General features: G+C 37.5%; 1 protein-coding gene across 1 annotated transcript in view; it reads right to left on the bottom strand.

Annotated features, from left to right (window-relative positions):
• Nucleotides 1-26991, bottom strand: part of OXR1 (oxidation resistance 1) — a 453716-nt gene that overhangs the window by 382265 nt on the left and 44460 nt on the right. The gene's annotated exons all lie outside the window — the stretch shown is intronic.

The following is a 26991-nucleotide window of genomic DNA, read 5'->3' as shown; positions in this document are numbered from 1 at the left end:
ACATGGAATTTGAAGTTTCTGGCCACAGGAGTAGGGAAGCACCCTTGCACTATAACAACTGCACAGATAACCAGGGAGAAGACATAGTAATATTTATTTACAATGTCTTTATTCATGGATAACACTTTAGAATAATTACAAAAGCGAAAAAATACAATATTATTTATTCATGTATCTGGGTCCTACTGATTCCTTAAAAGTAGTAATTGTACCTTGCATTTTTTTCTTCATCCCTCTACTGAATAACATAGTTTATTATCTAGGATAAACAGCCAATAAATATCTGTTAAATTGATTTTAGCTGAACTGTTACATTATTATGGTCATGCAAATTATTGATTTTTCTTCTAACAATGAAGGCATCTGCATAAGAGACACTCAAGCAATCATATAAGAAAAAGCAGCCTACTTCCAAGAGAAGAAACTTAAAAGGGAAGAGTGTCCCTGAAATAATCACTAGTCAGCCCCTACATGTAGGCAATACCTATTTCTTAGGGAACAGGGCATCCTGGAGTGACACATTTTTCACAGCCACAAATACAAGGAAAATATGTGCATGTCACTCTGTGCTTACGCAAGTATTTTCTTCTTCTGGACGTTACTTGAAAAGATACAACATAATCAAAATCAATTCACTTCTCTTAAACAAGTCCTTTCAATGAGCCTGGAAAAGAATGGGCCTTTCCCCAAGAGCTTTTGATTTTCATTTTGCAGGGACAGACATACTTAATTAAAACTGAAACCTGAAGGAACTTCCACATTTTGGAGCTCAACAAAAAGTGCCTCTAAACATCAGAGTATCACTGATGATTCAAAGCCACAGTCTGTGATGACACACAGCCCCCTCTCGAGGGATAATGTCACTACCAATGAATTAGGGATGAAAATATAGCCAGATAGCCATACTGAGATGAAAAACAAAAAAAGCATTTTCTTAGCTTGTCATGCAAACTTTCTTCACAGCAGCACCTACTCAATAATTTCTTCATCAGCTCTTTATTTTACTAAATAAAAATTAACTCAAATCTCAACCATAACTCCTTCTGTTCTTGTAAGACTTCACCCCCCAAAGAAATGAACTGTCAGAAATTATGACTTCTTGCGTAATGACTGAATGCTTGCTTTGTCAGCCAAAGCTTAGGATTTGAGAACCATGTAATATGAAATTTACTCTTCAACATTAACTTTAAGGACCCCGGGTGTTCAGAGTTACCTAGGTTTTAGTTTAACATCAACTTCACATTTTCACTTAAAAACTGTATCAGCCTATCTTTGGAGGCATAATGCCCTGGCTTTTTTCATATTCTCCAAAGATAACATTCATTTTTAAAAAGCCAAATTTTATCAAGAGAATTGGTATTAATGGAAACATGTTAGCTACCTCTGTCAATAATTTTCTGTTTTTCACTGATAAAAACCACTGCAAGCTCATTACCAAGAAGATGCTTCCTCTACAATCTTCAAATGTTGCTGTCTTGCATCGTTGTTAAATCTTCTGTACCATTCCAGACTTGAAGTTGAAACTTGACTTCTTTGCCAAATGATCCAACTCTTTCATCTTCTTCTTCAGATCTTCAAAGGTATGTAGTGCCTTCAGTGGCATCTACATGGTTTCAAAGTTTAGGATTATCTATCCACTGCATGAGATACTTTCCTAGGTTTCAAACAGACCATACTATCCTTGAGTAACTCAATGAATCTTTCCAAAACCAGCACCATAATGTTGTTTTGAATTTTCTCACAAGCATAAAAAAAACCTATCCATTATTGATGAAGGTATGTGCATGACCAAGCTTGTGTTTCTTATGTGTTCACCTCACTCAATATATTTTATACATCTAATACTCCTTTCTAATGCATGGCATTTCCTAGACCTCTTGTGCTCACCAACTTTTTTCACAAGCTCTTCCATTTCCTTAGAAAACAATGACATGATCTTGTGGAAAACTGCTGAGCTCTATGACAGAAGAACACTCTGCATCCTTCTACACGGATTCACCTACGACTCAAACATTTCCATTGTTGCACTTATATAAACCTGTTATGGTCGAATTTCTATTTGGATAGTAAATCTGGGGTGGAAATTTCTGCATAATGTTATAGCAAATATTTTGCTAGCAAGAGTTCAGATAGTGAGGGCTATTTGTATTGTACAAATACATGTGTTAACTGGTCTCTAATTTAGAAACTTTGAATGAGAAACATTTCCCAACTCCTAGTTCCTCCTAGTGCTGATCAGAATTAATTGCCAACAATTAGGATATCTTATTATAGTTTCTGCACATTTCTGATTTCATTCACTGACATACATGTTTTGAGTACCTATTATGTGTCAGACAGTATGGGGGGGGTAAGAAAATGAATAAAATGTGCTCCCACCTCTCAAAGATGTTGCAGCACTGTAGAAGTAGACAAAAAGAAATACAGAAATGCAATACGAGTTACAGGAATCATGACAAACATTCTTACAATACAGCTGAGGCACAAAGAGAAACACAGATGTTTGCTCACAAGGAGGCTGATCTCAGCAAAGCGTTCTTTCCGAAGAGGACACTTGACAGAACTTTTGAAAGGTGCAGTGGGTACAGCAATAGCCAAGACACACAGGAGGTGTGGAAGAGCATAAAGAGCATGAAATTCAAGGTAATAACACACTGGGTCTTAGAGCAGTGGAGACGAGGGGTTCATAGTAAAAGGTAAGAATGGAAAGGGATCATTAGTAGATCATGAAGGGCCTCGCACTCACACAGGTAATTCCTGTCATGCAGAAATGTGACTGTTGACCATAACATGTTATATACAGAATTCTACCTTTCATGCATCAGCTGACTAAATCTTCCTGTTCACAGCTTCCATTGGGAGGAAGGCCAGCATCCACAGCATCCACTCTCCACCCCAGTAGTAGGTCAAAAAAATGGAAGCTAGAGGTCACTGCACCCTGACCTCTGGGGGATTAGGAGAGGATCAACAGCTGGTAGGAAAGATGTGTCTGCTACAGACACTTAAGGACTGCACATATCTTTACCTCAACCTTGAGGTACCAACCTCCTGCTAAGCAGGAAACTCCAGTCTCTGGGGACATTTCCATGCACTCTTTTTTTTTTTTTTTTTTAATGTTTATTTATTACGGAGAGACAGAGCATGAGCATGGGAGGGGCAGAGAGAGAGGGAGACACAGAATCTGAAGCAGGTTCCAGGCTCCAAGCTGTCAGCACAGACCCCGATGCGGGGCTCGAACTTACAAACCAGGAGATCATGACCCAAGCTGAAGTCGGACGCTTAACCAACTGAGCCACCCAGGTGTCCCTCCATGCACTCTTAAAGTTGCCTAGTTCTGTGCAGGGTAAGAAATGTGGGAAACCCCCAGTGATTTTTAGCTCTTTGATAATGGAACACACTCATTTTATAACATATAAGTTAATTTTTGAACTATGGCCATCTCACTCAAAAACATTACCAGAAATTTACTGGGTAAGGATGAAAAGGAAAGCCTATACCCAGAAATTTGAGTTTTGCAGCGGGCATTGGTTATTTGCTGTGTCTAACTCAGGCAAACTACCAGACCTCTAGGTCATCAGTTTCCTCACTTCTTCACGAAGTTGTTGTAAAGATTAAGCAAGTTTAATACATGAAAAACTTGAAATACCTTGATAATACCTTGAAACATGTAAAGAACTCAATCAATCCTAGATGCTTTCATCATGAGCTTCTCCAATGTTTGTTGCTCTTTCTTCTAGCAAAAGTTTCAATTTCCCTCTAGGAATACATCCTCCCTAAATCTCACGTGGTTTGGATGCAGGCCAATCAACATGTTTCAATACACTAGCAATGGTGACTGATTCATGAATAGGCACACAGCCCAGTAACAATGAGATAACATGAATCTCTTAAGGCGGAGGTTTGGAGTTCCTTGTTTTCTTTCTGCTGTCCCTTAAAGCTGAGAAGTTGTAAGGCTGCAATGGCAGCCACTGTCTTGCTATCACATTTAACCTGAGCCTGGAGCCAACACAATGGAAGGCAGAACTGAAGGAGGGAAGAAACCAATTCCTATTGACATAATTCATTCCAGATCCATTCTCTTTTTTCATCAGTTCCATTTTCCTTAAGCAATTTGGGTGGAGTCTCCCCTTACTTGAAACCAAAAGAATATTCCATAATAAAGAAATTATCCTAGAAGCTGTAAAGAGCCACTGAAGGAGTTTAAGGAAGGAAGGAAGTTGAATATCATTCTAGCAGCATTGGAGAGACCTGGTTAAAGAGTCTGACAAAAGGCAGGAAGACAAATCAGGAGAAAATTTTAACAATCTATGTAAGAACTGATGAGGACCTAAAACGAGGTAGCTGGAATGAAGACAGTGTGGTGGAAGAAAAGCGAAGGATATTCAATGACCAGCTTTGCAGAATGAAGAAAAGCAAGGAGTCTAGGGTGACTCCCAGACTTCTCACTTTGTTGACTTGGTGGATGATGAGGCCATTTATCTGGATAGGAAATCCAGAAGGTGGAGTAATATTTAAGGAAGAAAAATGAATTGAGGTTTTGACATGTTGAGTGTCAGGTGTCTGTGACATAAGTATGTAGAGATATTAAGAAGGCAATCAGACATGCCAATCAGACACCTGGGCAAAACGTCTGGCATGGAGCTTTCTAGGTAGGCAATAATTCATGGAATGGCTTGAAGCTTCAGGCATTGGTGAGTTAACAAACACAGTGTGTATAGAAGAGGACCGTGCCCAGAATCATGAGGACATAAATCACTAGGGGCAAAGAAAGAGAACCCAGTGAAAGGCAGAGGGGAAACGGTCAGAGGAAGAGGAGGAGAACCAGGAGATACCACGTCACAGAGCCAGAGGAAGAAGTTTTCAGGGAGCAAGACATCAACAGCATGACACGTGGCCTGGAGGTCAGGTAATAAAGAGCACTTCTTTCCTCTGCTGTAACACTTTAGTGAAGGCAGAAGCAGACATGAAGAATTTCACAGAATTGATGTGAAGTGAGGAAGCAGAGAGATTTAGAGGGGACTGCACGTTTGAAAGCCTTGGTTTCAAGTAAAAGGAGGGACACAGCAGGAGTTTGCCTTTAATGTTTGAAAACAAACACTAGAAGGTGGAGGGAAATCTGATTTATAGCATCTGCTGATTCCTCTCATGTAAACCATTCCCCAATAGAGAGGTGATTTGAATCACATGGCATTAAGGAAAGCAGGGCTGGCAAGAGGGGCTCACATCAGCTCTCAGGAGCCATGCTGGTGTGGCTGGCTCCAGCAGCCAGATGAACTAGGGAAAACAATCTGGATGTGGGGTACAAAGTGTGCGGAAAGAGCTAGCAGAGGGAAAAGCTAACAATATATAAAAATGGATAAAGAAGCAACAAAGAAAATTCTTGAAGAGCACAGGTCAAAACTGGATGGAAAGATAAACTTAGTACAGAAAAAGAAGAAAACCTCCTCTGAAGTTGGGTGTAGATAGAGGAACAGTTTTAAGTACAAAAATGGGAAATTGTGGTAATTATAACTAAGAGATGTCACAGCTTCTAATTCCTTTGAGAAGTAGAAGGCAAGGTCATTTGGTTAGCAATCAGGTGGCAATGGCCTTTCAGAGGATAGAAGAGGTCATATGAGGAATGGGAGGATATGGGACCAGAGGCAAGTACTAAATATATGTGTGTATGCGTGCACACATGCATATTTGATATTCCTGTCTTCCCCCACTAGACTGAAGTTCCCTTAGAGAAATGAGGCTATCTTATTTATCTTCATTTCCCTGATATATATTCAAGATCATTTGGTTATCTTTTAGTATTATTATCTGTTGGTAGGTAAGTATATAGGTAGATTGGCTGAGCAAATAAACAAGGAAAAACATAGGCGTTTCTAAAAGGAAGTACTATTTTAAAGGTATTTATAGGGGACACAGTCAGTGGTATGGTAATGTCATTGTAAGGTGACAGGTGGATGGTAGCTGCACTTGTAGTGAGCACAACATACTGTATAGAGTTGACAAACCACTATGTCGCACACCTGAAACTAAGGTAACATTCTGTGTCAACTATTCTCAAATAAAAAAAGAAAGAAAGAAAAATAAACTTGAAAAAAAGGAGGTACTATTTTATATGTCTTTCATTTCCCAATCACATTCAAATCCCATTCAACTGAATTTAAGTATTATATTTATAGTATCTGTTGTTGTCACAGACGTACTGGAGCACCTATATGGAGAATGGTGACCTTAGTCCCGAGGTATAATTTTAAGTCAAGGTGGTAGTTGTAATGTAGGTAGGTGGTGTCTGTAGATGATATAAAAAATACTAGAATCCACACACTCCCTGCTTTTTACAGAATATGTACAACCAAAGTTTCAGTAGCAGCAGTTAAAATACCGTCAATGCTCTAGAGTCAGATAAACCCTGTAACCTTAGATCTACCACTTAGTGTCTTTATCCACTGTGTTTATATTTGCTTATTTCTGCAGTATGAATAATGTAAGTTTACCTAATGTATCTTTGAGATCACAGTGAGATTTGCTATAAGTGTTTTGCAAATATCAGTAAATGTTGAATAAAAACAGAGCCTTTAGGAGAAAAAGTTTGAGATTTCTAAAATTGTAGCAGGTAGAACAAATTTATAGCAATTTAATCCAGCTGTGTTCCTTAGTGCTTATGCTCTGTATTAATGCATTAATTAATTCTTTTGACACATATTTAAATGCTATTAAACGATAAGCACTGTTCCATGTGCCAGTAACATAGCAGGAAACAAGGAACAAAAGTGCTATCCTCATGTGGTTCAGATCCTAGTGGTACAAAAAAAAACCCACCAAGAACCCAGCATTAACAAAATAATAAAGGGTTATATGATATAAAAAAAGAATAAATGCAAGGAAGAAAAATAAAGCAAAATAAAGGAGCAGTGGGTGATGGGGGCTAGGCTACTATTTTTGATATGGTGGTCTGGGAAGGCCTCTATAAGAGGTGATACCTGGACAGAAAATATAAAAGGGAATAATTTAACTTCCTTCCTAAACTACTCATTGGTTCTTCATTTATTATGTATTAGTTTGGATCTTGAGAGACTGTTTTAAAGTTTTTATCAAAAATAAAAGTAGGGGATGCAGTAGCTCAGGTAAAATTTCTAAAGCATATTATTACTCACAGCTTTGCTTTTTAAATGGAATGAAATAAAGATAATTTCAGTGCTTCCTGGTGGCCTGCAGTGGCCGATCATTATTATGATCCATTTAAGTCAAAAGCAGTTTTTCCTTTTCCCTGCCTGACAACGGCTCCAATCACAACCTATCAGTTCATTGCTGCTAATTGCTGTGGTATTAAAATCAGAGCCAAGGCATGAAAGTGTTCAGTGAAAACACAACATTCTGGCTGATGCTTTTGAGGTTTGCCTGCGGAAGACTTTTTGGTTGTAGGCTTATACAAGTTCTTCCATTAGCTCTAAAAATTGTGTTTCGTAAACTAACTCTGAGAAAAGGAACATACAAATACACAAGGTTATTTATATATCAGATCATAAAAGCTAGCATTTATTAAATGCTTACTCTATTTGAGACTTTGTTCTCAGCACCTTATCTCAATTAATCCCCCCAAAAGATAAGTTTGCTCTCTCAGTTTTATTATCTATAAAATGAAGAAATAAATAGTAGCTTCTTCTGAGTTTTACTGATGACCTTATGATTCATCACATATTACATTCAGCAGAGAAAGAAGTATATTTTTATCAGATGGAAAAGAGGACAGTGCATAAAGACTGAGACAAAAATGAACTTGGCATGTTCTACGTCCAGCAAAACGGCCAGTATGATTCCTTAACTATGTATAGCTAAATAACATTATGTGCTATTTTCCAGGATCTTACTGGATATCTGTTTTCCCTGTGCTTTTGTTAAATGTCTCTATGCCTACAGCTGAATACGGGCGATGCATGAGTAACTCCCAAACGGTAAGACTGCCGATGAATTTTCCGTTATGGAAACAGTAAATGTAACTCTTTTCTGAAACAGAAACATGAAATCCGAAACATGAATCTCCCTCTATGAAGAGAAACACCTTTAATTAGTAGAAAACTGAAAAAGAAATCACTTTTTTTTTTATTTGGGTGCTATGTGGAAATTCCTCCTTTTGACATGTGAGAGGAACTTAAGAGGGCAGTCTTCACAGCCCCATTTGTTAAGGAATCAGATCAAGATCAGATAGGAAATTTTAAAAAGGGAGGACAGAGAGAGAGACAGAGAGAACGTGATAACAGGTAAGTATGTACTTCCTTTCCAAATAGTAAATCACTGTATAGATTTCAAGAATCCCAAAATATACTTCGGAGAACTGCAAGGTGTAAAGCATGAATAGTTTAGGATATAAGCACAGTTCATGAGTTATGCTTGTAAAGCATTTCCGACCTAACTTAGGGTGAAAACAGGATTTCCTACTGAAGAATTCAGAGTTTTTCCCAAATCTATAATAAAGCCAAATCAGCTTTTAGTTTTTGAGATGGCTATTACAATTTTGTCCTCCTTATGTACCATGTTTGATTAACTAAATTTGGTTTTTAATTAATTAAATTTCCAACTAGACTTTAAAGATCTACCTCTTCCCTGAGTAGGAATATTTTATTTTGTCCCTTATAACTTGAAGGAAAAGATTTATGTCTGGAACTCTGAGACATTGAGGACTTTATATAAAAATTTTGACAATGTTTAAAATAATTCAAGCCAGATCCATGAACATCTGCCAGGTTTTCCCATTATGAGAGCGTCCTATGTGCACCACATTAATGCTCAGGAACTTGAGTTCTACCTCAGGATGGGGTCAGAAACCTGTGTGATCCTAAGCGAGTCGTTTAAGGAATGGCAATGTCAGTATCTCTCTGTAAAACAAGGAAACTGGATTATACCATCTGTCTGTGACACGGTAAATAAGATATTTTATAAAATGTTAAACATGATTGCAGTAATATTTCTTATTTATTACTATTATATTATCATTGGTATGGGATATCATTAAAGTTCTTTACAAGCCTTAAGATGCTAGAATTTTGCTATAATGCTCTTTAAAAATTATAAATTTTGAAACCTCAAATGTGAAATTGTGTTCCATTAAAGTAACATTAAATGAATTTGATTGTATTCTAGTTATTAGGTATATAACAATATATTTATCAGATATTTAATTATTTAGAATGCCTTAGCCACAAAACATGCCTTAATAGTACACGGTAGACTCACTCTGTATTTCTCTTTTTGTCTGTTTCTGTCTCCCAGTCTGTCTCCCTCTCTTTACACACACACACACGTGCACACACACACACACACACACACACACAAACACCTCCATTTTTAGAAAAAATTGTAATATTCTACTAGGTATGTCCTATGTTTCTTTTTTATTTTAAATTAATTTCTTTTGTTAATGTCTATTTTATTTTTAAGAGAGGACAGCATGAGCAGGGGGGAGGGACAGGGAGAGAGAGGAACAGAAGATCCAAAGCAGGCTCTGTGTTGACAGCAGGGAGCCCAATGTGGGGCTCGAACTCATGAACCATGAGATCATGACCTGAGCCAAAGTCAGATGCTTAACCAACTGAGTCACCCAGGTGCCACATTATGTCCTATGTGTCAGTGACAGTCTATATTTAGAAAATGCTCTGATTTTTATCATAAATCAATTCCCACAAATGTTGACATATGGACCTGAAATATACATTAAATATTCAGGAAAGAAATGTTAATTTTTCTTCATTTACTTTCTTTTCTTCCCTCACTCTATATTTCTCAGTTCACTAGTGCTACATTTTGCATAAGTTCTTACTTTCAGTTGCCTTATTTTAGTGAACAAGCAAGTATCATGTGCAGAATATGTGCAGACTATAAAATTATTTTCTCATAATAATAATGTCTTCTCTTTCTATTTCTTCTGTTTCTATTCATTAAATATGCCATATGATGGAGATATTTGGCCTTTAAAAAGCACAATTAAAATCTCATCTGGAAACAAGAACATTCATGAATCATCTCTGCACTTCTATGTTAATTACAAAACTAAGTATTTTAAGTCATACTTTATAACACAGAGATACTGCCAATTAGAATGTTTTCTAAGCATAGCCGCTTGCCGTTAAATGTAAACATATTTGTCAAATACAAATACAGCTTTATTTATTAAGGGTTATAATATCCTATCATCGTGTTATAGATATTTGCCTAACAACACTTGAATTAAGCTCAAAGCCTACATAACTCTTGGTAGCATATGCCATTGGTTTATGTCAACATTTCCAGATCATTAAGAAGCCATTCTTGTCCGGCATTTATGATATGAAGTAACAGGAAGTTCTGTCAACCCGCCACAGTGCCAAAAATTCTCTAATTTGGTATTCATCTCCTAAAAATGGTTGAAATAATTCACCAAAAATAACATACCTTCAGAAGAGAAAGTTGAAGTCAATGTATTGAGGCTTGAAATGGTCCCTCCCCAAATGCAGTAATGGGACTTTTATGGGATGGGGCAAAAATTCTGCCCCAAGTTAGTTAAAGCTGGTGGACACAATTTGATTGCAATGCATCCCTTTGAATTTAGGCACAAGTCTGCATTTAATACGTCAACGTGAGGTAGTGCTATAGTACAAAGGGATTAGTGAGTTGGTTATGCCTAGGAAAACCAGTCCCTTAAAGACTAGAGTCTGGTACCTTTCTCCCAAAGAAGTAACTCATAAGGCCATCATCCAGGGTATTCTGATGGAACACACCCAAGTCTCTGACTCTGCCATTGAATGAACCAATGAATGCCTGCGGTAAAACTGCCTCTCTTCCCTAAAGCAGACAATAAAAGTCTCAGGGTCCTTGGGAATCCACGAAATACTAGACAATGTCTACTTCTACACTGTCAGTATGCACCTTTCCCTGCCTGGATAAACTGTGATCCTTTAATCTGCTTTTTGGCTAGACTTCCTCCCACCTTCCTTCTTCCCAGTGGGTCCAAAAGAAAATTAAATTGATACTGAAATCAAGTTTTGTATTTTATATCTTGTGAGTCTGCATTATCTAGGTAAAAATTCACTCTCTTAGAGAAAAATCAAAGACCTCAAACATAGTTCTAATTCTTGACCCAGAGAATTAGTATTCAATCATTTTAGGAAGTAAGTGATCCAGGAATCACTTAGCTCAAATAACTTTCTCTGATTTTACTTCAGTGAATGATATACTATAATGATTGTAATCAAAAGGGTGTGATGGGCTGACAGAGGGAGGATAGAAGAAAAGGTCCAAATTGTCATGTCCTCCTATGGAAAATAGTCTGAATACAACTCAGCCTTCAATTCTCGATGGCCAAGGAGGCAATATGAGGATAACAGTAAGCATTCATTCAAGTATTTGGGGGCATTTACTACATACTACTGCTCAGTTCAGGATATCCAAAAATCACAGAAAGAATTTGATGTCAAGGAGCTCAAGGGAGAGGGTGGGTGACACAGATATAAATGAACAATTAAAATATTACATCATTATTGTATGCCTGGAGATTAGAAGAGGAAAGTAGAAGACACAAAGCCACTGAAGTAGCCAAGGGAAGGGAGCCAAGCCAGCTTCCTTAAGTAGGTAATGTTAAGTTTCTAAAAAATGCTAATTGAGGCACTCTGAGAGAGGGAGGAAATATGTGCCAAGGCCAAAGAGAAAGTATGGCGTGTTCAGATGGTTAGGAATAGGGATAGCTAGAGGTGCCTGGGTGGCTCAGTCGGTTAAGCATCTGACTTTGGCTCAGGTCTTGATCTCGCAGTTCATGAGTTTGAGCCCCACGTTGGGTTCTGTACTGACAGCTCAGAGCCTGGAGCCTGCTTCAGGTTCTGTGTCTCCCTCTCTCTCTGTCCCTCCCCCACTCACACTCTGTCACACGCTCTCTCTCAAAAATGAATAAACTTCAAAAAAATGTAAAAGATAGCTAAAATGTAAGTGGGTATATGTGAACTATGTGTCTGTGTGTGTGTCTAGGGTAGGACATGAGATGAAACAAAAACGTAGGTATGGTTTTCAAGAAAGGTATAAGGCAAATTTTTTTAGATATGATACCTAAAACACAAGTAATCAAAGAAAAATAGATAAGTTGGAATTCTTCAAAATTAAAAAACTTTTGCATAACAAAGGACACTCTAAAGAAAGTGAAAAGACAATGAATGTACAGGGTGTGAGAAAATATGTGCAAATCATGCATCTGATAAGGCTCTAGTATTCACGACACATAAGTAACTCTGACTACTCAACAATGAAAGAAAAATCTCCCAATTAAAATGTGGGCAATTATGGGGTTAAAATATTGGCCCTAATGTCTAGGAACTACAGCCATCATACATTCCTGGTACAAATGTAAAAGGTGCTATGGAAAACAGTCTGACAGTTACTCCAAACTTTAAACACAGTGCTACCATATGACCTAGCAATTCCACTCCTGGGTATCTATACAAGACGACTGACAGTAGATATTCAAACAAAAACTTATACTTAAATGTTCATACAGCACTTTCATAACAGCCAAAAAGTGGAAGCAACTCAAATGTTCATCAAATGTTCATCAAATGAGTAAACAAAATGTAAAATGCCCCTATGATGGAATATCATTCAACCATAAAAAGGAAGGATGTAGTGACACCACAACATGGATGAGCCTTGAAAACATTATGCTAAGAATACAGATCTAAAAGGCAACATATTCTATGATTCCATTTATATATAGTGTCCAGAACAGGCAAGTCTTATAGTTGTCAGGGGCTGGGAGAAGGAAGAGTAGGAATTCACAGCTAACGGGCAGAGAATTTTTTTGCAGGAATGATGGAAATGTTCTGGAATTACATAGTGGTTATGGTTGCATGGGTTTTTTGAATATATGAAAAAACCAATGAACTGTATGCTTCAAAGGGGTATATTTTATGGCATATATGAAATCTTTCCATTAAAAAAAAATTAATGTGTTGCCAAAGGAAATTTAAATTTTGCAGATATGCATGGCAGGCCTGAGTTTCGACTATAAGGTACAAGTCTTCAAACCCCAATTTTACCTTTCCTAGATTTTCCTATGATCAACCCCTGTACTATATAGAGGCATTCAGTTTCCTACTAATAAGTTACTGGAGCATCAGTAAAAATCTTATTCATTACAAGAAGCATTGCCAGTGTCTTAAGTACACATGATTAAGATCTTAAGTGTCAGCTTTTCTTCCATAGTATTTTAAAAAGTGAAGATCCAACTAGAAGAGGATCCAACTAGGGGAAATACGGCAAAAACACTCTTAAAACGCTGTATGCACAGCTCAAATATTGAAGCTGTTAATTTATCACATTATAGCCTAAATTTTACCTTGAACCCCCTCAGCTTTGCATCCCCATTCCTTAACACTGAGTTGATTTTATAAATTTCCAGATTGAAAAAAATGTACCCACCTATTTTATGGGGGAAAAATGTGGGGGGAGTAGGGAGGAAGGAAAGTAAATGTATGTGCATGTGCATACACACATCCTATCCTTCCTAAGAAATACGTGTAACAAATGTGCCAAAAGCACATTTGAGACATTTTATGCAGTGTTCCCCCATTACAAATTACAAAGCATAAAAAAGTCTGTCAAAATGAGATTTATGGCATTTTCTACTATAGTTCATCACAAATAATTTCAAAGCCATCAATTTATATTTTTATTAAAAAACTAATAGATCTGTTTAAAATAATTTTGTACCGGGGCGCCTGGGTGGCTTGGTCGGTTAAGCGTCCGACTTCGGCTCAAGTCATGATCTCACGGTCCGTGAGTTCGAGCCCCGCGTCGGGCTCTGTGCTGACCGCTCAGAGCCTGGAGCCTGTTTCAGATTCTGTGTCTCCCTCTCTCTCTGCCCCTCCCCTGTTCATTCTCTGTCTCTCTCTGTCTCAAAAATAAATAAACGTAAAAAAAAATTTTTTTTAAATAAATAAAAAAAATAAAATAATTTTGTACTTTATTTCTAAGACACTCTAAGATGTTGCAGTTGAACTGAGTCTGCAAAGAAACTGTATTTGTATTAAGTGTTTCAGTGACAAATTAATCTATGGTAACAATGATTTTAACTGGGAAAAACATTTGAAGCAATTTTTCAAACATTTCATTTCAATCAACTAATGGAAAATACCCAATCATATTTGCATAAAGTTAATTTTGAAATGTTTTGTTGATATTAGACAATTAGAATGCATTACTGTTCTTTGTCACTAAATGAGATGTCTGTTTACTTGAGGACTGAAGATAAAGTAAATTTAAATTTTTATAAAGTAGGGAAAATAGTATTGGAGTAGTAGTTCATAAACAAATAAGATACAAGCAGGTCTTGAACAAGACAGTCATTTATTATGCTGAAGTTGATTCTGGGCAACTCACCAACACCGAATCGCTGCAATATGCAAATAGAGTAACTCCAAAGTCTAAAAGAGATTTATCATCAAACTTAGTTCCTCTTAGCACTTCATACTTTCCTCAACTACCATTTTTTTAAAACCAGCTGGTCACCCTTTATCAAAACTATCATGTGGAGATCAGAGAAGAATTACTACTTTTGAGTCCTTAGAAAAAGTTGCCAAGAACCTGCTACTCAGTTTTGGAAAAGAGATGTTTCTAAAATATTTTGCTGTGGTCAAATCATCATGGTTGAGTGTTTCAAAATTGATACAAATGAGAGTGTCACCAGCTTTTCATACCTTGAGGACACAGCTCAATGAATTCGACGGCACTGACTTGCAACCTATATTGGATGATGCTGGTTCTCTCTAGTGAGAAAGATGGAAAGGTGACATCTTGAAAGGACTAGTCATAATCAAGAAGGAGTTCTTAAAACCCGGAAGAAATAAACCGCATTCACCCAGAAAACAAAACATGCCCAGAGAGACTTCTACCCGTTAGATGATTTTTAGCTCTCCTCTTGATACCACAAAGGAGCACGTTTTCCTTTCTTACAGTACCTAATACTAAATCAAGCTTCAGTTGAGACAGACAGGTTGGTCCAAGAAAATTAAAGGGCTGTGAAAAAGTCACACTTATTAGCCCAAAGGACTTGCTTCTGCAAAACTTGCACACCCATGACCCTAGGGTGAAGTAGTTTCTTCCAGAGAGGCTTCCACATTACCCTACTGTGAGGCTGAACTAAAAACAACTACATGAAGAAACCAACTCTATTTTGAGGAATGAACAGTTGTCCTCATTCAACATTATTTCTTACAAGTCTTCAACTAAGTGCCTGGCATTGTGTTAAGAAATGTAAAAGCAAGTAAGATATAATTATTAAGCTTAAATCCATTCAGTCTAGCGGGAGAAATAAAGAAAGTGGTATGCACAAAGGCCAAGAAATATAAAGCAGACTGGCAATTCAGGAGCCAAAAATTTTGCTGTGGCTAACTCATAGGGCAGTATGGCAGAGCAGCCAAGGATGAGGCTAGGGAGGGAGACAGAAGTCACAGCGTAGCCAACGTTTATTAAGAATTAACTGTGTGGCAGCTGCTATCATAAAGATGTCACATACATTTTGTTTCATTTAGTCCTTACAAAGCAAGTCGACAAGGCAGATCTCATTTTGATCACCCATTGTAGATGAGGAAGCTGAGCTATAAGGAAGGTATGGACACTGATACCCATGCTGCCCAACGAATAAGTCAGAGAACTGTACTTTGATCTCAGCTCCCAGATTCTAGATCCTATGCTTACCATAAAGGGTCTTGTGTACAAAAACAAGAATCTGCGTTTTCCTTGTCGGTGAGAAGGATCACTGTTGGGTATTAATTACAAACAGAAGTAGCATGATTAGCATGACCCCAAAGTTGAGCATGGATTAGAGGAGACAGACCATGAAGGTGGCAGATCACTAGAAGGCCAAAGTGGTAATCCATGCTGGACACAATAGGGCTATGAATTTCGGCAGCAGAAATAAAAAGGAGCAATGGCCCTATCAGAGATATTTAGAGATATTTAAATTTCTAAATAATGACTATGGAATAAGAAATAATACTCTTCATAAATCCTAAATCCTAAGATTTATCAAATGTCCTGGTCTAAAAGGATGGTAGGTGATGAGGAATTTTGTTACGGTTCTATTTCTGTTCAAGGGTCTTTTTTTTTCCTGTTACTCCTTTATTTTTTGTCTTTTATTCTGCCTCCGAAACAAAATTATCACCCTTTCAATATACACATCTCACAAAGGAGGCTAATTGACATTGAAGTTCAACATGTTTGCTAGAATCAGCTTCTACCACAGTTGTGCTTATGTTCTATCCTGACCTTCCTGAGACATCCAGGAGTATAGTTATGCCTTCTTTGCTTATTAAGCTTATTTTTAATTTTTGAAGCAGGAGTTTTTAAATCTAGAAGAATTTTACTGGATAGAAGTAAAATAAATGCCATCATATTCTTCTTCATTGTTGTGGAACAAATGAAGTGAATCTTTAATCTTCAGGGCATCTTACACCTCCCAGATTCAAAAGGGCCCCAGATACTCACATCAGGGCACTGCCTTCTGATTTATGTAGCAACCGAAGACTACCATCTTTCAAGGACAACTTGTGTCCTGACTTCTGAGCACTTATAACACTTTAAAGACTGCTACCTGATAGAAGACAAACACAATATACACTCTACACCAATGTAGTTTGTTTATATTTTTCTAGGAGTTCTGAATAGGCAGCAGGGTTAACTGAGGAGATAGCCATCAGAATGGAAGGGAAACATGCTCCTATTTCTTTTGAGAATACTTGTATCTGAGTTGTCCACAGTTCTCTGAAATATAGACTATCACTTTGAAGATATTCTAAAATGTAAGTGACTGACCTGAGGAACTGTTTTAGTACAGAAGTTTGCTATTTGCACCTGTTGACTGACACTTGGCATCAAAAGGAACTGAATTAGACGTGAGAATCTGCTGTAATTATTGTTTGTTTTGCTTCTCTGGTTTAAGAACTTCCCATCCTCTGTTCATGCCATTTCACCTTTCCTACCTCAGACAGGGAGTCAATCCATATTAGGCAGTTTCTCACCCCTCTGCATATAAATCACCCCTCTCCAGGCACATGACCAAGAAGGGCCAAATGTAAACCTTCTGAAGAAATCATAAACAAAAGGGGGAAGAGACTCTCGGTCTCTTCTCTGGGATTATTGACTATGAAGCCATGTAGGCCTGACAGTGACAGCCAGCTATCTTTGCTGCATGTGTTACCCAAAAATGAAGCCAAAATCAGAACTTATTAGCAAAGCAAGAAAGACTCACAGACATCCAGACTCCTACAGATATCACGAGAACCACTGCATCCACTGTATCTGAATCAACCCACACCCTTGATAGACATCCCATCCCTTTGTCAATTAAGCTAATTCGAATTGAATTTCTGCCACTTGCAGCTGAGAGTTCTGATTATCAATGCAAGAACAACAACAAATTAGTTTCTTCTCAGAGAGAACACAAAATAATAGAATACTGGTTAAAAATAGGTATATTATATAATGGAATAAATTTATGTTTTGCTTATCAATAGATTAACTTGGATTATGAGCTAGAACATATAATTCCTTTGGCACTGAGTAACCAACTTTTAAAAAATCTTGAGGTACAAAGCCAAAAATCATTCTTTTTAGAAGAAGCATTTATTAAAAAAACAACAACAGACTAAAGACACTTTCTTTTGTAATTTTTTGTTTATTTATTTATTTTGAGAGAGAGAGAAAGAGTGCGAGCGGGAGAGGGGCAGAGAGAGAATCCCAAGCAGGCTCCACACTGACAGCGTGGAATCCAATGCAGGACTCAAACCCATGAACCACAAGACCATGACCTGAGCCAAAGTCGGATGCTTAACCAACTGAGCCATCCAGGTGCACCTAAAAGAGACTTCTTCAAAAGTAGAAAAGCAGTAGGGATCTGAAGATTTCAGTAAGATTTAAAACAATGTGGAGAGGAACATTTAGCAAAGTACATTTTCAGATGAAGACAATGGAAAGCATGAGTGAACATATTTCATGAATTATGCATTGTATCAGAACCTCATTTGGGAAGCATTCTGACCTCTGCTATTTTTGTGCTAGTGTCTATTGTACTCCCAATTAATCAGAAACTAAATTAGCTAATGCTAATAATAATAGATAATAGATAATGCTAGAATTAAAGACAGAATGTTGAAAATCCTTATAGTAATTTAACATTGAAAAGCATGAAATTAGTTTTGAAATTAAAATGAAATCAAAGAACAGGAGCAAGAAGTAACCTCTTTCTGGTTCAGGCTATAATTTTTAAGAGGATATAAAATTGCTCTATATTTTTATTCTCCACAAAGGAGTTCAAATGTGAATGAATTAAATATATAATAAAATTATAGAGACAAATTAGTTGATCAATGTAGGCTCTGCATTCAAACTGAATCTAGCACAAGGAAAACGAATCTCCTAGTGGTTATAGAAGAAAACTTTTATGAAGGACACTTCATTATTCAAATTGTAGGTAAATATTTTCATCATAAATGACAAATTAAAATGAATACATTTGTGAATTTTTCTAAAAATCAAAATAATTTAATGTTTTCTCTCGTAAAGGAAGTATTAATTATATGTCAATTATAAATTAACTTCCTTTATAAACTATGCACTAGTTTACACAATAGAAAGTTCTAAGCAGAGAAATTAATAAAAGGGTACCATCTCCTACAAAGACCTGCGAAGCTCTCATGATATCCCTCAACTTGTCCACTCACCTGACTTTCTTCCCATTGCTTTCCTCTGCTTGCTCTGCTCCAGCCCAATTCACTCCACTAATGCTCCTCAAAAGCTCCAGGAATGCCCCAACTTCGCATGTGCTGTTCCCTCTTCCTGGAATGTTCTTTGACTCGATATTCACATGCCTCACTTCCTGTCTTCCTTCAGGATTTTACTGGAGTGCAACTTTCTCAAGAAGGCCTACCATGACCATTCTGTTAAAATTCTCTCCCACTTGTACTCTCTCTCTCTCTCTAATTAAAAAAAAAAATGTATTACTGAAATATAGTTGACATACAATGTTACATTAGTTTCAGTTGTATAATATAGTTATTCAACAATTCTATACAACACACAACACTTACCATGATAAGCATAGTTACTGTCACCATATACCATTATTTCAGTGTTACTGACTATATTCCCCATGTTGTACTTTTCCTCCCAATGACTTATTTATTTTATAACTGGAAGTCTGTACCTCTAATCACCTTGCCAATCCCTCCTTTCCCTCTGCAAGCAACAATCTGTTCTCTGTATTTATGAGTCTCTGTTTGGGGTTTGGTTTTGCTTTTGCTTTGGGTTCATTTGTTTTGTTTTTTAGATTCCACATATAACTGAACCCATAAGGTTTTGTCTTTCTCTGACCTATTTCACTTAGCTTAATACTTTCTAGGTATTCAGATACTTATTGGCAACTTTAATACAATCCTAATCAAATACTTTTAGATTTTGCTATTCAAACAAGATGGTTACAGTGGAGATATTTAATTCATTAGTATGCTAAATTAAAAAACAAGTATCATAAGCAAAGGTAGTTTGTTTTTTTCTCCCACTCGCCAAGTGAATAAAGCACTACGATCATATTAGCAGAGAGTGGCTGTTTTCTCTTACTACCATTTAATTGTTCATTTGCGCAGTGAATTATCTATATATACTAATCAAATTTAATAGCAAGCTGGTAAAAGGGAGATTGATTCAGAGTCCAAAATATATCTTTATATGAAGCAAGTACTATTCTTTCTTTGCAGAGGGCACCTGATTATCTATGTTTTCATCTTAGAATATGCTATCCATTTAAATATGTCTCAGGCACTTTTATCATCATAAAAATATTAGGGGCACATTTTTACTGCTGAAAAGGATCCTAAAGATAATTTAGCCCACTGAGGAAATGGGGACTCAGAGAAGTTAAGTGATTTAGTCAAAGACATACAACAATTATGGTGAAACTGGTGATAGACTCAGGTCTCCTAATTTCCACCTAGGTTTTAACTACAGTTAAACCTTCTCAACTTTGGAGACTCTTATACAAATCTGATAGTCTTGAAATATTTCAGAATTATTTCTTATTTCTCAAAACATAAGAAAATATATTGTTGGAAAATGCACGCGTAACTCCAGTAGCCAGAAAAGTGCTCCTTCCAAGTATCTGCGGGAGACCCAAGAGTGTGCCCATTGCTTGGTTGGGTCTACTGGTTGCTACCATACGGACTCTGCTTTTTCTTTCCTCTTCTGCCACAGCTCCCTCTACGGGCAGTTCCCTATTAGTACTAGCACATGCTGGATACCACTCCCAGTCAACCCCAAGATTTGCAGGCACCCACAGCATTTCCCCTGGGGGCCATTTTCACTTTGACTTAGACTCACTGGCCCCTTGTCTGTAGCCACTGTTGTGTTCTTCTGCCAGTTCTGGTGGGTACTGATGTTTCATATCAGAAACACGGCTATCACTTGTCAGACCCTGAAATCTCCCTTCAGGTAGATGGCATGTACTGAGTCCCTCAGGTCCGAGAATTACAATGGTGCCTTTTATGTGACACAGGAGAACCAAAGCACACAGCCCTATTTTTTTTTTTTTTACATATTATTAAGACAAACGGTCTTAGAGCCCTTCTTCTCCCTGGAACTCAGACATTAACTATGGAGAAGACCTGAGAGTAAAGACACCAGGCTGTTTATTCCAACAAAATTACTCCAGCCTTTGCTATTGTTAAATTGTTAGCAATACGGTTATGTCTTTTCCCCAAGAAGTACCCTAGTTCCTCATCCAAACGGACTTCGCACTGGCAACTGTCATTTTCTTCTCAACACACTATGAGAACTTTCTTCCACTAGTAACACTAGTTCTTTCTCATAGCCTTGAATGCTTCTTGGAAAGGTAAGAGATGAAGGAATAGATGTGTAGATAAACTAAACTTCTGATAAAAAGTGTGGTCAAAGATGGCACATTCTTACCAAATATTATAATTATCAGCAGTCACAGTCAAAACATTCATTCAAACCCCTTGTAATTCCAAAGATGCCAAAGCAATTGACTTTATATATTTGGTGTCCTGGGGTCTCGAAAATCAGTCACCTTGATGATGACTGCTGGCTATACACATGTCTCCTTTCTATCTCTATTTTATAAGCAATAAAAAATTCTGATAGATTACATCATCGAATTCATTCTTCTATGGATTCTCATATACAGAGGCTTTCCCATCTAAAGAGAATTTTATCTTAAAACAAAAAATAAAAATGGTATAGTTATTTTTATAAACAGATTTTTAAATAAAAATAATCTGTACATATTTGAATAGAAAAGTAAATGTAAAAAATAAAGGTTTTCTCTGTATGTTTATCTTCCTAAGACCTTCAGATCCTACAAAATATAAATCAAGTAAAATAAACATGACTTGCAAATCTCAGGTTGATTCAAGAGTTGATGTGTATTAATAACCACAGTGATAATGGATGACATCTACTGAGTATTCATGAGAGTAACCAGCATATATATGGTGACTGCTGTCATGTATTAGCTCATATAATCTTCTTCACAGCAACTCTGTGTCACAGATGTTATTATTATATCCATTGTAGAATTGAGGAAACCGAGGCAGAGAGAGGCTACTTAATAAAGGTGAATGGTAGAGGTAGGGGTCAAAACTAGAGACTCTGGATCTGGCCTTAGGGTCCTTAACCCATACACTATATTGTCTCCCACAGGTAGTAGGTCGTCTATAAGAAAAATGTGCAAATAAATTACATGCATATTATTTCTAAAGAGAAATTCTGTAGATTCAGAGAAAACAGCAAAACAAAGATAGGCAATGTTTCTTTTTATTAGAATATGTTACATGATAAAAATTAATAGCTAATCAAACAATATTAAGACAACTTACTACTCCATTGGGGGTAAAAGACTTCCATGACAAAAAAAAAAAAAGAAAAATTCTCTCCACAATGGCCTTCCTCTTTGGTCTTTTATTACTTGTATTCTTTTCCTAAAGGGTCTGTTATCTGCTTATAGATAGCAAATGCATCTTTTTTTTAATATTTATTTTTGAGAGAGACAGAGCACAGGTGGGGGAGGGGCAGAGAGGGAGAGAGAGAGAAGATATGAAACAGGCTCCAGGCTCTGAGCTGTCATCATAGAGCCTGACATGGGGCTCAAACCCACCAACCGCGAGATCATGACCTGAGCTGAAGTCAGACACTTAACCAATGGAGCCACCCAGGCATATTTTTAACCTCATAAGTTCTTTTGTAGTTCAGGAGGCCACACCATTAGCGAGAATTATGGGGGGAAATATGTAATTGGAAACTAAAGGATGTGGATTATATTTCTAATTCTTGTACCTTGTATGGTGTGAGGTTTTTTTTTTAATGTTTATTTATTTTGAGAGGTAGAGAGTGAGTGGGGGGAGGGGCAGAGAGAGGAAGACAGAATCCCAAGCAGGCTCCACACTGTCAAAGCAGAACCCAATGTGGGGCTCAAACTCACGAACCGTGAGATCATGACCTGAGCTGAAACCAAAAGTCAGACACTTAACCCACTGAGCCACCCAGGTGCCCCTTGTGTTGTGTGAGTTTTGTTCAAACACAATACACATTGTTTTACAGCTGCTTTTGCATCATGTCGGCAGAGATGAGTAATTAGAACAATGATCTTCTAGCCGAAAATATTCACTACATGGCCCTTTATTTAAAAAAAAGGGGGGGGGGAGAGGGCGCCTTGGTGGCTCAGTTCGTTGAGCATCTGACTTCGGCTCAGGTCATGATCTCGCGGTTCATGGGTTCGAGCCCTGCATCTGGCTCTGTGCTGACGGCTTGGAGCCTGGAGCCTGCTTTGGATTCTGTGTCTCCCTCTCTCTCTGCGCCTTCCCTGCTCACGCTCTGTCTCTCTCTGTCTCTCAAAAATGAATAAACGTTAAAAAAATTTTTTTTTAATAAAAAAATAAAAAGTTTGCCCATCCCTGGTGTAAGTAGTAAATGAAATAATACACAGGTAAAACATTTAAATGTCTGGTCCATAGATGTGAGCTCAGTATCTGGGGCAGAGGGTGGCTGAGGTCAACTGAAGGCACTAGGTGCTCTAAAAACATAAAGGAATTATCACTGTACCCAAGGACAAACACAGGATCAGCACATGCATTGGCAGTGATTTCTAAAGCTTTTTTTTTTTTTTTTTTTTTTGCATAGAACCTTCTTTGCAAATAAAATATTACATTGAAACTCAATATAGAAAAAAACAAATAAAAGCAACACTATTGTCACTGAGGATAAGGATGGCAGAGCTACAGTTTACGGATACTGGCCCTCAGCCTTTTGTTCTTTCCTCTGCGTCTCAATACTGTTCCTTCACATGACAATGTTTTGTTTCTGCTCAGTTTTTACTTACTTGAGCAGTAAAGGTAAACAAGGTTGTAGGGAGAGGTGTTATAACAAATTTGCTTTCCAATTAATAATCTAGAGCCTTCTCAAGTTCAGATCAAGTTATTTCAACATCAAACAGCAGATATTGGGTAGTTCCCAATTAAAGTGGTATTTATTTCACAACTGTAGCATAAATCATCATTCTAGAAAATAGACTCTTTTCAGGAAAGCTAAAAGCAATTTTCAAACATTGGTTGAAATTAACTTTGAGGAAGAATGTGGAGTCTGTGCCTTTGGTTGGTGGGAAAGCCTGAATATATAAAGGCTACAGTCTTTCTCTTCTACTTCCTTACTCTTACTTCTCACTGCTCACCTCATATCTTTTCAAAATACTCTTTAACACCATTTAGAAATTGGCGTAAAGACTCTTTTTGTTTAGTAACACCTAGAGTTGATTGATCCATCTATGCCTTTCACCACCACCATCCCCAACCTCAACATCTACCTCCAAACTTCTGCATCTTACCTGTTCTTGCTGTATCTTGAACCACATACTACTGCCTATCACATGCCCACTGGCTGAGGACCCTCCTCATGATAAGACTCGATGTCATTAACTGTAGTAGTAAAAAGAATAAGCTAAAAAAAATCGAACTATCAAATCTACTATATTTTTCCTTGAAATATGAATTATCAACTCAAAACATTTAATATGTATTTAAAGTCATTCATCCTTCTATCATTTTATCAAAAATGAAATTTTTCACAAAGCCCTATTCTTGTCACTTGTGATACCAAAGTCCATAATAGCTAAAAATTATTGTTTTCAACATATAATTTGTAGAGGTAAAATGAATCCTAGATGTGAGGAAATTTTTGTTCTTGTCACACGGACTACTATAGATTTGTGTTACTAAGTCTTACATATATTCAGCAACACTGTCAACGCTGGAAGCAAGTAACAACAGTTGTCAAGAACAGAGAAAAAGAGAGAAAAAGACAAAAGAGAGAGAGAGAATGAGTATCACAAACACAGAGTGATTTCATACTTATCATCAAGAAATTGCTTGTGAAAAGGAATATGCACTCAGTATCTCTTAGCTAAGAAAGCATTACCTATTTTGCCCTAAATCTAAATGAAAGTCGTATGCAGTTAGCACCACTGTAGACAAGGCAATGGAATGATGAGAAGACCAAAATGTTAAATATAAGTTTTCTTAATGATTCCCTCTTCTCCTCTTCTAAAGAGAATTTCTGCTATCTTGTCTTTGTGGGCTAAGCAGAGGTAAAAGATGGACACAAATATTAGGAGAAAGTCAAATCTATGACAAGGGGATCCTGAAGGCAGGTGTGAGCAATGAGAGAGAAAAGAAAATGTCTATGGGGACAGTGGGGTACAATGAAGAGGAGAGTCCCAGGACATTATGAAGAGAGAGCTGAGCACCTACGTACAACTTCAGATGGAGGACTTTATGTGATATATGATATGACTGCATCACTACGTTTCAGTACAAGTTACTATTCCTCTAAGACCTGCAGCCTGAGAGCCTGAAAAGAAGTATTTCCTGAAAAGAGGTAGACATTTATAGAGGGTCACCACACTCAGCTTCCCAGTCGCACTCCTGACCACAAAAGGACACTTCTCAAACCGCTTCCACTTGGAAATAGGGAGAAGAACCTCCCCCAACCCACACAGGACCACACCCCCATCCCAAAGGAATTTCACTCAGCTCAGACAGGAAATACTGCTGATCAGCAGCTACCTCTAATCAAAAGGTTTTGTTGACTTTTAACTTGGGTTAACAAGCCAATTCACAGAAGTGCCCAAAGCCTAAAAAATAACTGACCGCCTTTATTCCTCCTGCTCGAGGCTACTGAACAACACATTTATCTTCATGGAGTTATTCTCTCCAATATTCCCCCAGAATGCTGCCTAAGGGGAAATGGCTGCCGCTGCTTCTTAATGCAATTTTTGTCAGGAAGATAAGTTTCCTCATTGAAAGGGTAAATGGAAGAAGAAAAGACTTCTGCAAACTGTCTTATTTCATGAGAAAAAGGCCTTTTAAAATTCCCTGGGAGTTTGATTTTCTCTTACAAACCAAAAGAGCTTTAATTGCCCGACTTCAAGATGGGCAAGATAGGCCTTGTTTCTTCAGTCCAAACCTAGACAAAAAGTTTGATTCTCTGAAAGGCTGCTCCTCTTCTATTAAATCACGTTCCTTCTGGATAGAAAGTTGGCCAATCACCCGTCTGAAAACGTGCTGCCATTAGCAGAATGTGATTTTCTTTCGTCAAAAGAAAGTCACTTTTCAGCTGGTCCCTCTGGCTCTTTATCAAAGGGATAGTTTGCCTCCTCTTTATTTTTTCCTCTGGCTTCACTTCAATGCCATCAGCTAAACAGAAGGCTTTTGGATAGACACCAACCCTAAATTACTTCTGCTGGAAGATCTCATAGAAATAAGAACCTGTAAAACGATTTTTTTTAATGGTATGATATATTTTACCTGGTTAAATTCCTCTCATAAGGAATTTTTGGAAAGCCCACAGGTTGGGATTAAGGCTATGGTAAAACATGGGAGCGATGTAAACTATCTTGAGAATACACAGGCTACTAGAAATATCAACCACACAAATAGTCAAACCACTTAAACATTAGGATTAATATACTCATACAAAAAGGAAGACAATGTGCATATTTTCTCCATCGCTTATTAAAATGGCTATTGACAACTGTAGGTCAAACTATGATTCATTATTTACCTCTTTCGTCTCATTCTAGTGATAAAAAGAGAATATATTATACCTGCTCTCCAAAGACTAAGAAACCAGCAGAAAAGCAAGTATCCTATAATAATGCTGTATTGCAGCCATGCTAGTGATATGAATAAAGGACTGAAGGAATGCAGAGGAGGAAGTAATTCAGCCAGGAATCAGAAGAAAGGATGCAAGAAGGCTTCACAAGAGGGGAGATTCTAGCTGAGCTTTGAACAACCTCAGAATCTGCCAGGCAGGAGAGTGATGACGAGGCATTTCAAAGACACTGAAAGTCTATATCAGACTGAAGAAAGGCAGAGAATGTGGCGAACATGAGAAGCAGGGTTACAGGGTGTGAGCAGGGGGTAGCAAGATGGGTTTTTATAAGGCACTGAAGACCATACAAAAAATTAAAACTTTCTTGAAACTCTGAGGACTGTCAGCAATTTCGGAGCAAGAAAGAAACCTCAAACCAAACCACGGCTACAGAGACTACCATGACTTTTCCATGTGCTTAAACTAAACTTGAAACAAATGGTAAGTGCAAACACTATACAACATACTTTTCAAAACCACGTTTGCTTTTAGTTAGAGTCTATAGTTAACCAGTTCTAGGGTGGGAATGGAGAAGAAATCCTACCAAATTACTTTAGACTTTTTTTTTAATTTTTTTTTTTAATGTTTATTTTATTCTTAAGACAGAGAAAGAGCACGAGCAGGGGAGGGGCAGAGAGAGAGGGAGACACAGAATCCGAAACAGGCTCCAGGCTCTGAGCTGTCAGCACAGAGCCCAACGCGAGGCTCACACCCACAAACCGCGAGATCATGACCTGAGATGAAGTCGGACGTTTCACCAACTGAGCCACC

This window comes from Felis catus, chromosome F2 (genome assembly GCF_018350175.1).
Source record: "Felis catus isolate Fca126 chromosome F2, F.catus_Fca126_mat1.0, whole genome shotgun sequence".
Lineage (NCBI taxonomy): Eukaryota > Metazoa > Chordata > Mammalia > Carnivora > Felidae > Felis > Felis catus.
Note: the sequence above shows the minus strand (reverse complement) of the source record. Positions and strands in the feature narration are given on the sequence as shown.